The sequence below is a fragment of the Arachis hypogaea genome, chromosome 10, assembly GCF_003086295.3.
Source record: "Arachis hypogaea cultivar Tifrunner chromosome 10, arahy.Tifrunner.gnm2.J5K5, whole genome shotgun sequence".
Lineage (NCBI taxonomy): Eukaryota > Viridiplantae > Streptophyta > Magnoliopsida > Fabales > Fabaceae > Arachis > Arachis hypogaea.
In genome coordinates this window covers 8,210,327-8,221,431 of record NC_092045.1, presented here as the reverse complement: position 1 = coordinate 8,221,431, position 11,105 = coordinate 8,210,327, and the positions used below count along the sequence as shown (strand labels likewise).

Genomic DNA, 11,105 nt, shown 5'->3' with positions numbered 1-11,105 from the left:
TTCTCAAAGGAAGGTGTTGGAAGTGACTTGTAAATAAATCCGTCAAATTATCGTTTGAGCGGATCTATTGGATCTCAATTGTCCATTGATTTTGAAAATCATGAGTGAAAAAAATTTGAGAGAAATATGTTTTGTTCTATCACATTTGATGTATCCACCCTTAAGTTGAACAATGCATGCTGTATTATCTTTAAACAGGATAGTTTGAGCTATCTTACGATCAATTAGTCCACATGATGACAGGATATATTGGATCAAACTCCTGAGACAAAAACACTCACGACTTGCTTCATGTATCGCTAGTATTTCAGCATGATTAGAGGAGGTTGCTACTATCATTTGTTTCGTGGACCTCAATGATATAGTTGTACCACCATATGTGAACAAGTATCTTGTTTGAGATCTCTCTTTATTTGGATTAAACAAGTATCCTCCATCTGTATAGCCAACAAGTTGTGACTTGGATTCATATGAATAAAACAATCCCATATCAACCGTTCCATGAAGATATCGAAAGATTTGTTTGTTTGCATTCCAATGTCTTCTGGTTGAAAAGGAACTATACCTTGATAGTAAATTCACCGCAAATGATATGTTAGGCGTGTATTATTAGCAAGATACATTAGTGCTCTAATGACACTAAGATACGATACTTCAGAACCAAGGATATCTTTATTTTCTTCTTTAGGACGGAATTTATCTTTTTCCACATCCAAAGACCTTACGATTATTAGGATACTTAATGGATGTGACTTGTCCATATAAAATCTCTTCAATATTTTTTCTGTGTATGTTGTTTGATGAATGAAGATCTCATTTTTCGTATGCTCGATCTGCAGGTCGAGACAAAATTTAGTCTTTCCAAGATCTTTCATTTCAAACTCTTCTTTTAGAATTTTTATAATTGCTGGAATCTCTTCAAGAGTTCCAATGATATTTAAATAATTAACGTACACAGCAATTATAATGAATCCAAATGCATGTTTCTTTATGAAAACACATGGGCAGATATCATCATTCTTAAATCCGTTTTTTGCCAAATACTTAATAAGACGAGTATACCACATTCGTGCAGATTGCTTTATACTATATAAGGATCTTTGTAATTTGACTGAGTATAACACATGCAAATATTCATTAGATGGTTTAGATATCTTTAGTCCTTTAGAGACTTTCATATTGATATCACGATCTAATGATCCGTATAAATAGACTGTTACTACATCCATTAAATGCATATGTAGCTTATGATATGCGGATAAACTAACCAAATAATGCAATGTTATTGCATCCATTACATGGGAATATGTTTCTTCATAATCTATACCGGGCCTTTGTGAAAAACCTTATGCCACAAGTCGAGCTTTGTAGCGTACAACTTCATTTTTCTCATTTTTTTTCTCACAAATACTCATCTGTATCCAACAGGTTTGATATCTTTTGGTGTACGAACTACATGTCCAAAGACTTCATGTTTTGCAAGTAAGTCTAACTCAACTTTCATAACTTCTTTCTATTTTGGCCAATCATTCCTTTGTCAACATTTTTCGATTGTTCTTGGCTCAAGATCCTGACTTTCATGCATGATATTTAATGTCACATTATATGCAAATATTTTATCGACAATTGTCTTATTTCGATTCCATTTTTCTACTGTAAAGACATAATTTATTAAGATCTCGTCATTTTCACAGTTTTCACGTACCTGAACGTCTTCTGGTGTCAAAACTATATCAGAATTTTGGACAACTGCATGTATCTTTACTATGTCTTTTTCTATAGGAATAGTATTTACCTCTTTTTTCCGAGAATTTTTGTCTTTGGAACCGACAGGTCTACCACGCTTCTGCGCGTGAATTTATTTCAGTGGCCACTTGTCCAACTGGGACATCAATTCGAATTGGAGCATTTTCAGCTGGTGTATAGGATTTGGTTATCCTCTTTGTATCAGAAAATGTATCAGGCAATCATTTTCTATTCTTTGCAAATGTATAAACTTTTGAATTTCTAGTTTAAATTGCCCTGATCGAGGATTAAAATGTATTAAGGATGATGTATTCTAATTAATTAAGTTCCTTTTCAGGAAGCTTATTCTCTCCCCCCTAATGTTGAAAATTTTGATTCATCAAAATGACAATTTGTAAATCGAGCTTTAAATATATCTCTAGTCTGTATCTCAAGATACCTCACTATAAAAGGAGAATCATATCCAACATATATCTCCAATTTTCTTTGAAGTCCCATTTTGGTGTGAGAAGGTGGTGCAATAATAACATATATCGCACACCCGAATATTCTTAAATGAGAAATATTTGACTGCTGGCCAAAAGCTAATTGCATATGAGAAAACTGATGCTAACTTGTTGCCTCAAACGAATAAGTGTTGCGGCAAGTAAAATAGCATGCCTCCAAGCCAAGGTTGAGAGATTTATTCTCATAAGCAAGGGGTCTAGCAAATAATTAGAGGCGTTTAATAAGTGATTCTGCTAACCCATTTTGTGTGTTAACATGAGCTACAGGATATTCAACGCTTATTCCATTAGCCATACAATAAGCATCAAAGGCTTTGGAAGTAAATTCACCAGCATTATCAAGAAGAATTGCTTTTATTGAATTTTCTAAAAATTGTGCTTTTAATCGAATAATTTGAGCAAGTAATCTTGCAAACGCCAGGTTGCGAGAAGACAACAAGAACACATGTGACCATCTCGAAGATGCATCTATTAAGATCATAAAATATCTAAAAGATCCACATAGTGGATGAATAGGTCCATATATATCGCCTTGAATCCTTTCTAGAAATTTAGATGACTCAAATTCAATCTTTACTGCTGATGGCCTTAAAATTAGCTTTCCTTGAAAATATGCAACATAACAAAATTCACTATATTTAAGAATTTTCTGGTTCTTTAGTGAATGTCCATGAGAATTTTCAATAATTTTTTGCATCATGGTTGTTCCCGAATGACCCAATCAATCATGCCAAGTTATGAATTCATTTGGGTTAGTAAACTTCTGGTTTACAATGGCATGCGATTCATTTGCACTAATTTTAGTATAATATAACCCAGATAAAAATGAGGGTAACTTTTCTAATATAACCTTTTTATTTGAATCATGAATTGTGATATACAAGTACTCATGATTTTCCTTATTCATTGTTTCAATCTGATATCCATTTCGGCGAATATCTTTGAAATTCAACAAGTTTTTTAGAGACTTGGTAGACAATAGTGCATTATTTATTATGAGTTTTGTTCTTCCAGAAAACAAAATTATAGCTCTTCCAGAGCCTTCTGTCAAGGTGCCTAAGCCAATAATAGTATTAACATATTCTTCTTTTAGCACAAGACGAGTAAAATACATATTACATTTGAGAATCGTATGCGAGCTTTCACTATCCGCAAGGCAAACATCTTTACTATATGTCCTTGTGGTGTAGAATTTACAACCACAAACTAACCGACAAGTGCACCGGGTCGTACCAAGTAATACCTCAGGTGAGTGAGGGTCGATCCCACGAGGATTGATGGATCAAGCAATAATGATTGAGTGATTGGCTTAGTCAGACAAGCAGAAAATTGTGTTTAAAGGTTCAAAAGTATTAACAGTAAATTCAGAATATTAATAAAGCAAGCAATAAATTGAGGTGAATAATATATGGAGAAAACAGTTAAGACTTCAGAGATATCTATTTTCCTGATTGACTTTTCTTACTAACTATTTTAATCATACAAGATTTAATTCATGTCAAACTATATTTGACTAAACCCTAATTCCTTAGACCTTTTTAGTCTCCTCTAAATTCATCAACCGCCAATTTCTTAGTCACTTAATTCCAATTAGAGGGTGAAGCTTAATTCTAGTTTATATGCCACAAAAATCCTAAATACCCAAATATAAGAGGATTATATGTCACGTATCCCGTTAAGTCTAGATAATTAGAAATTTAGGAAAATATGTTTTCAAGTTGTTATTCAAGTAAAGAGCTTTTCCAAGTTATACAAGAACTCAATTAGAAAAAGGGTCATACTTCCGTTCCACCCAAATTCATAAGATAAAGAATGAAAACAATTCTTGAATTATAAATCAGTACATGAATTAAAATTGAAAAATAATAGTATCAATCCATACAATAGACAGAGCTCCTAACCTTAACAGTGGAGGTTTAGTTGCTCATGGTTCAAAGAGAAAATTAGGATTCAGGTAAAAACTATAATGTGCGGAATAAGGTAAGAGAAGAGAGATTGTATCTTTTCCCTTTTATATCTAATCCTAATTAATGTAAAATATATTTTCTAAAATTAAATAATATCTTTTTCCTTTTATATTTAATCCTAATTAATGTAAAATATATATTTTCTAAAATTAAATAATATCTTTTCCTATTTTTAAATAAAATAAAGTTTAAATCAGAATTAATAGGAGATTGCGTGCTTGCTTCTTGGAGAGTTGGGGACCACTTGATTCCTTAATAGTCCACGCCTAACTTGAGAAATCTCAAGTTAGGCATAGCCTTGGCAGAATTGATAGAGAAGAAGTATGGACTATTATATGCTTTGGAAGTTAGCTTTCCAACGCCACTAGAATCACGTCAATTGGACTTATGTAACTCGAGTTATTCAAGTTTGAGTGCAGAGAGGTCAGTGTTGACAGCATCATTCGCCTTCTTCTCTTTTTCTGCGAAAGCTCCATCAAATCCATCCGAATGCTACCTAAAATAAACAGAATTGCACACGACTCAAAGTAGCATCCATAGTGGCTAAAAGATAATTAATTCTTGATTAAACTCAACAAATTAAATGCAAGTTCACTAGGAAAAGGTAGGAAAGATGCTCACGCATCACAACACCAAACTTGAACTGTTGCTTGTCCTCAAGCAACCAAAACTAATATAGGCTTAGGATGTGAATTTGCATGAGAAGTGAATGTTCAATTAAGCTCATGTCTCTTCTTAAAGTGGGGTTTGCACACTGCAATTCTGAATAGTTTTGGCATCTCACTCTCCTTTGAATCAGAGGAATGTAACTGTCATTCAGAATTAGAAACCAGATAATATTATGAATTCTCTACTCTTTTATACTTCAGTTTAATCCTTGAACACAGAAAATTTCTTTTAATTCTCTTTTCTTTGGTGCTTTGCACCTTGAGTCTAGCCGTGACTTTAAATGTTTTGTCTCAAGTAATACTTGATACAAAAATACCACAAGCACTTAACTGGGGAACTCTCTTTAAGTTCTAATTTTTTTCAGTTACTCCCAAATAGTGCTGCTCAAAGCCTTTGACATACTCTGTTAAATGCATTTGATCTCGACTCTTAGTGTTCTGTCTCAGGGATTACTTGACGTATTCACACCACAAGCATGTGACTAGGGAAACAACTCTTTGAGCCTTTAATCATGTCTGACCTCCCTGGTCATTGATGCTCAAAGCCTTGGACCTTGCCTTTATTTTTCTTTTGCTGTTTCTTTTGCTTCAAGGATTAAACTTTCACTAACTTCAGAGAATTTATAATAGTTCTCTAAATTCCTGTTCCTTATACATCGACATCCTTTGATTCAAATTCAGATATGCACTGTTCATGTCCTGCATTCAAAATCACAAAAAACACCACCACATTTAAGTGAATAAGACTATTCTTTGTTATAGACTCTAATTCTCATACAATACATCATTTTCTTCTTTTTCTTTTGGATTCAAACTCAGTGAGCGATACATGAGACACTTTGTAAAATTAAAAGCAAATAACAGAATAAAAAATAGCAAAATAAACTGGAACCTAGGAATCGAAATAACAAAGGATCATGCAGACATTCAAGTAAAACAGCAGAAAATAGGAATATAACATAATAAGAACGAAGGAAAATATAGAATGAAAGGAACTCAACCACCTCAGTTATCCTAGTGGCCGTCTCATTCTTCAGGCTGTGCTCCTCGGTGAAAAATGATTTACCTCCCTTTGGTGCCATTAAAATAAACAGAAAAGGCCAAAAGTGAAGCGACAACACCAAACTTAAAAGTTTGCTTGTCCTCAAGCAAAGAAAAGCTGAAAACAGGGTGTCAAAAATTCTTCTTAATTGCTCTTGTTACTGTTCTAAAAATTCTGCATGATCAAGCATACTAAAACAAAGGAAAACAGTAAAAACTCAATAAAAATCAAACAAATAAGATAATTAACACAACGGAAGAATAGCTAAGGATACGAAATTATCGGGTTGCCTCCCGACAAGCGCTTCTTTACCGTCACTAGCTTGACAGTCAACTCCTCTAAGGAGGAGGATCATAGGGGCTTAGCTCTTCTCTCCTCACTGTGAATCTTCTCCCTGTGTCCTCATAAAGTAGTTCAATATGCTCTACAGAGAGGTTTACTGTATAAGTGAATACTGGATTGCTAGTCAACACCACCTTGATTCCTGGGGAGAAGTCTTCAGTGGAAATTTTTTGTTTCTCCATCCCCTAGGTACTTTCTTCTTTTTGGGAGCCTCCGCCTTGGTGGATGATGCATTCCTGACACCAAACTTAGGTTTGATGTCAGGAGGAATTTTATTGGTTGTCACTAGAGGAGGTTTGAGCTGCAATTTCTGCTATGCATCATCAGGGGGTTCTTGAAGGTTTGGATCAATAAACTCAGTCTGCATGCACCTCTCTTCTTCACCTGCTGAAAGTATATCTTTGAAGACGTGAAAAACTAGTTGCTCATTATGCACTCTAAGCACTAATTCACCCACTTCTACATCAATTAGAGCTCTCCCAGTGGCTAGGAATGGTCTTTCTAGAATTATAGAGGCATTCTCATCCTCCTCTGTGTCAAAAATCACAAAATCTGCTGGGAGGAAGAACTTACCCACTTTGACCAAGATATTCTCCACTAATCCATATGTAGGCTTTATAGATTTGTCTGCCATCTGTAATGCTATCCTTGTGGATTGTGCCTCTTGGATTTGCAACTTTTTCATCACAGACAAGGGCATTAAATCGATGCTTGCCCCCATATCACATAATGCTTTCTCAAAGGTTGTGCTCCCAATGGTGCATGGAATTTGAAAGCTCCCTGGATCCGGCATCTTCCTTGGCAAGTTATTCTGAATGATGGCACTACATTTCTTAGTCAGAACCACTGTCTCGTCTCCCTTTAAAGGCTTCTTCTTTGACAACAACTCCTTCATGAATTTGACATAGAGAGGCATTTGTTCCAAAATCTCAGCAAAAGGAATATTGATTTGCAACTTTCTGAAGACTTCCAAAAACTTCGAAAACTGCTTGTCCTTGATCTCCTTTTGAAGTCTCGGAGGATATGGCATTTTAGGCTTGTACTAAGGAGCCTCTGGCAATGTAGGATAAGTGTCAAGAGAGTCTGGGAATGGGTTGTCCGCACGCTTTAGAGGGACGTGCTCTACTTCTTCCTTCTTCTCCTCTGGAGCTTCTTCTTCAACTGGCTCCTCATTAACTTGTGCTTCCGTACTTGCCACCTGTTCACTTATCAAGGTGATAGCCTTGCATTCTTCTCTTGGATTTGGAATTGTGTTACCAGGAAGGTTATTAGTGGTCCTCTGATCAATTTCATTAACGTTTGTGGCTAATTGACCCATTTAAATCTCCAAGTTCTTGATTGATGCTCTGGTTTCCTATCTAAAACTTACCAATATTGCTTCCAAATCATTGTTCTGCTGGGACTGAGAAGTTGCTTGCTGAGATGACTGAAACTGGTGGTTATTAAAATTATTCTATTGAAAATCACTCTGAGAATTATTATTAAAATTTTGTGGCCTCTAAGGTTGCTCTCTCCACGCAAAATTTGGGTGATTTCTCCATCCCTGATTGTAGGTCTTAGAATAGGGATCATTATTGGGATTTCTTGGAGCACTCCCCATGTAATTGACCTGTTCAAAAGAAGATTGAGCATAATCATAATTTTCGTTTTACATAAAATTACTTGTCATGTCATAAGTGACCTCTAGATGTGCATTCTGAGTGTTGACAGCTGAAACTTGCATTCCACTCAACTGTTGAGTAATTAGATTTAGTTGCTGAGTCAAAAGCTTGATCTGAGCAAGAATGGCATCAATAGCTTCCACTTCCAAAACAACTCTCTTCTGAGGAGTCTCAGAGTTCACAGGATTCCTGTTAGAAGAGTGTAAATATTGGTTGCTAGCAACCAACTCAATAAGTTCAAATAGTTTCTTCCGATGTCTTCTTCATGTGCAATGAACCACCTGCAGAATTATCTAAACACATCTTGGACATTTCACCCAAGCCTTCATAAAAGATGTCTAGCTGAGTCCATTTAGAAAATATGTCCGGAGGACATTGTCTGGTCAGTAGCTTGTATCTCTCCCAAGCTTCATAAAGGGTCTCACCATCCTTCTGTCTGAAGGTCTGAACCTCCACCCTAAGCTTAGTCAGCTTTTTTGGTGGAAAAAATTTAGTAAGAAACCCAGTAACAATCTTGTCCCAAGTATCCAGACTCTCCTTGGGTTGAGAATCTAGCCAGAGTTTTGCTCTATCCTTTAGAGCAAACGGAAAGAGCATGAGTTTGTACACCTCAAGATTCACTCCATTTGTCTTCACAGTATCACAAATCTGTAGAAAATTAGAAATAAACTGATTTGGGTCTTCTTGGGAAAGGCCATGATACTGACAGTTTTGTTGCACCAGAGTGACCAGTTGTGGCTTCAACTCAAAGTTGTTTGCAGCTATAGGAGACACCACAATGCTTTTTCCTTAAAGATCTGCAGTAGGAGCAGTGTAAGAGCCACGCACTCTTCTGGGTTGTTCATTTCCAATTGGATTTGCCACATTGGCATTAGCAGCATTATTGTGATCCATAGTGGATTCTGCAGCCTTGTAAAGTCTTGCTTGTTGTAAACGCCGTCTGAAAGTCCTTTCAGGTTCAGGATCAAAGTCTAAGAGAGGTTCTTTGTCGCTGTTCCTGCGCATAAACGGACAGAAAACAAGAAAAGATGGGAATCTCTACGTCAGAGTGCAGAGAATTCCTAGTGAGGTAACCTGTATAAAAGAAATAAAATAAAACAACTAAATAATTAAAGCTAAAAATTTTCAAAAAATATAAAAAAATAAACAGAAAATTTAAAATAAAAATAACTAGGGGACACTAAACTTAATTTTAGAAATTAAAAAAATTATATGATAAAATTTCTTTTTTTATATATTTTTAAGGTTAAAGATAAAAATGAAACAAAACTAATAGAATATAGAAAAAATATAATGGAAGAAAACAAAAACAAAAATAAAAGGAAATAAAAATAAAAAGAAATATAAAAAAAGGAATGCCGTAAGTTTTTAGAAAAATCAAAAGATAAGAAAAAAAATAAAATAAAACCAAAGAGGGGATAGGGGAATGGGAAACGAGAATGAAACAGCAGGGGAGGGGGCTACGAATGAAAGAAAGTAGGGGTGCACAGACCCGGCCCGATCCGAAGGCCCGGCCCGGTCCCGAACACTTTAGGAACTAATTTGGAGTGATTTCATCGGGTTTAGGGTCGGGTACGGGTCTCAAAAATAGACCCGGTCATTATTTCGGGTCGGGCCCGGGCCATAGCTCGGGTCACCCGAAGTCGGCCCGGTGACCCGGTCATCATATACAATTAATATTTTGTGTTATTAGTGATGGATCATGACTATTCTTACGTGGAATTTAAGTATTGTAAACCTTAATATTTTGTGTTATTAGTCATTATAAGACTATAAGTTAATGTTTTATGTTTAGAATGCATAAGATTTTAGACTAATACATAAGATTGTGTTATTTGTATTGATTTAAATATTTGGTATTATTAGACAATATTAGTATTGATTGTGGTTATACTTTAATATTGATTGTGGTTATGCTTTAATTTTGAAGAATGGTTGGTTCTTGTTATATTTTTCTAAGTGAATTTTACCATGTTAACTAATGGTTAGAGCCTTGGAAATTTGGATATTTTTACATGCTAGTTTACAAGAAGGTATCAACGTAATGTAATGTTAACGGCCCGGTTTTCACCCGGTTTTCACCCGGTATAATTGTGGCCCGAAAGTGTATTGGTTTCATCGGGTCTAGGGCCGGGTTCGGGTCTAATAAATAGACCCGGTGTATATTTCGGGCCGGGCCTGGGTCACATCAAACCCGGCTTCACCCGGCCCATGTGCACCCCTAAAAGAAAGAAAGAAGAAAAGAAAAAAATTGCGGGAATAAAAATAAATAAATAAAGAAATAAAAATTAATAATATTAAAATAAAATTAATTAAAAAAAATTATCTAATTTAAGAAATCAAACAACGAGTAGTTGTTAATTATAATTAATTTTTGGTAACGGTGCCAAAAATTTTGTGCAGAATTTATAACCACAAACTAATCGACAAGTGCACCGGATCGTACCAAGTAATACCTCAGATGAGTGAGGATTGATCCCACAAGAATTGATGGATTAAGCAACAATGATTGAGTGATTGGCTTAGTCAGACAAGTAGAAAATGGTGTTTGAAGGTTCAAAAGTATTAACAGTAAATTTAGAATATTAATAAAGCAAGCAGTAAATTGAGATGAATAATATATGGAGAAAACAGTTAAGGTTTCAGAGATATCTATTTTTCTGATTGACTTTTCTTATTAACTATTTTAATCATGAAAGATTTAATTCATGGCAAACTATATTTGACTAAACCCTAATTTCTTAGACTATTTTAGTCTCCTCTAAAATTCATCAACCGCCAATTTCTTGGTCACTTAATTCTAATTAGAGGGTGAAGCTTAATTCTAGTTTATATGGCACAAAAATCCTAATTACCCAAATATATGAGGATTATATGTCATGTATCCCGTTAAGTCCAGATAATTAGAAATTTAGGAGAATATGTTTTCAAGCTGTTGTTCAAGTAAAGAGCTTTTCCAAGTTATACAAGAACTTAATTAGAAAAATGGTCATACTTCCATTCCACTCAAATTCATAAGATAAAGAACGAAAACAATTCTTGAATTATAAATCAGTACATGAATTAAAATAGAAAAATAATAGTATCAATCCATCCAATAGACAGAGCTCCTAACCTTAACAGTGGAGGTTTAGTTGCTCATGGTTCAAAGAGAAAATTAGGATTCACATAAA

The 11,105-nt window shown here is 34.9% G+C and overlaps 1 non-coding gene across 1 annotated transcript; it reads left to right on the top strand.

Annotated features, from left to right (window-relative positions):
- Positions 1 to 8,288: 8,288 nt before the first annotated feature.
- On the top strand, positions 8,289 to 8,397 carry LOC112719103 (small nucleolar RNA R71). The gene has a single exon (XR_003161419.1). It is a non-coding gene; the product is annotated as a small nucleolar RNA R71 (small nucleolar RNA).
- Positions 8,398 to 11,105: the final 2,708 nt, after the last annotated feature.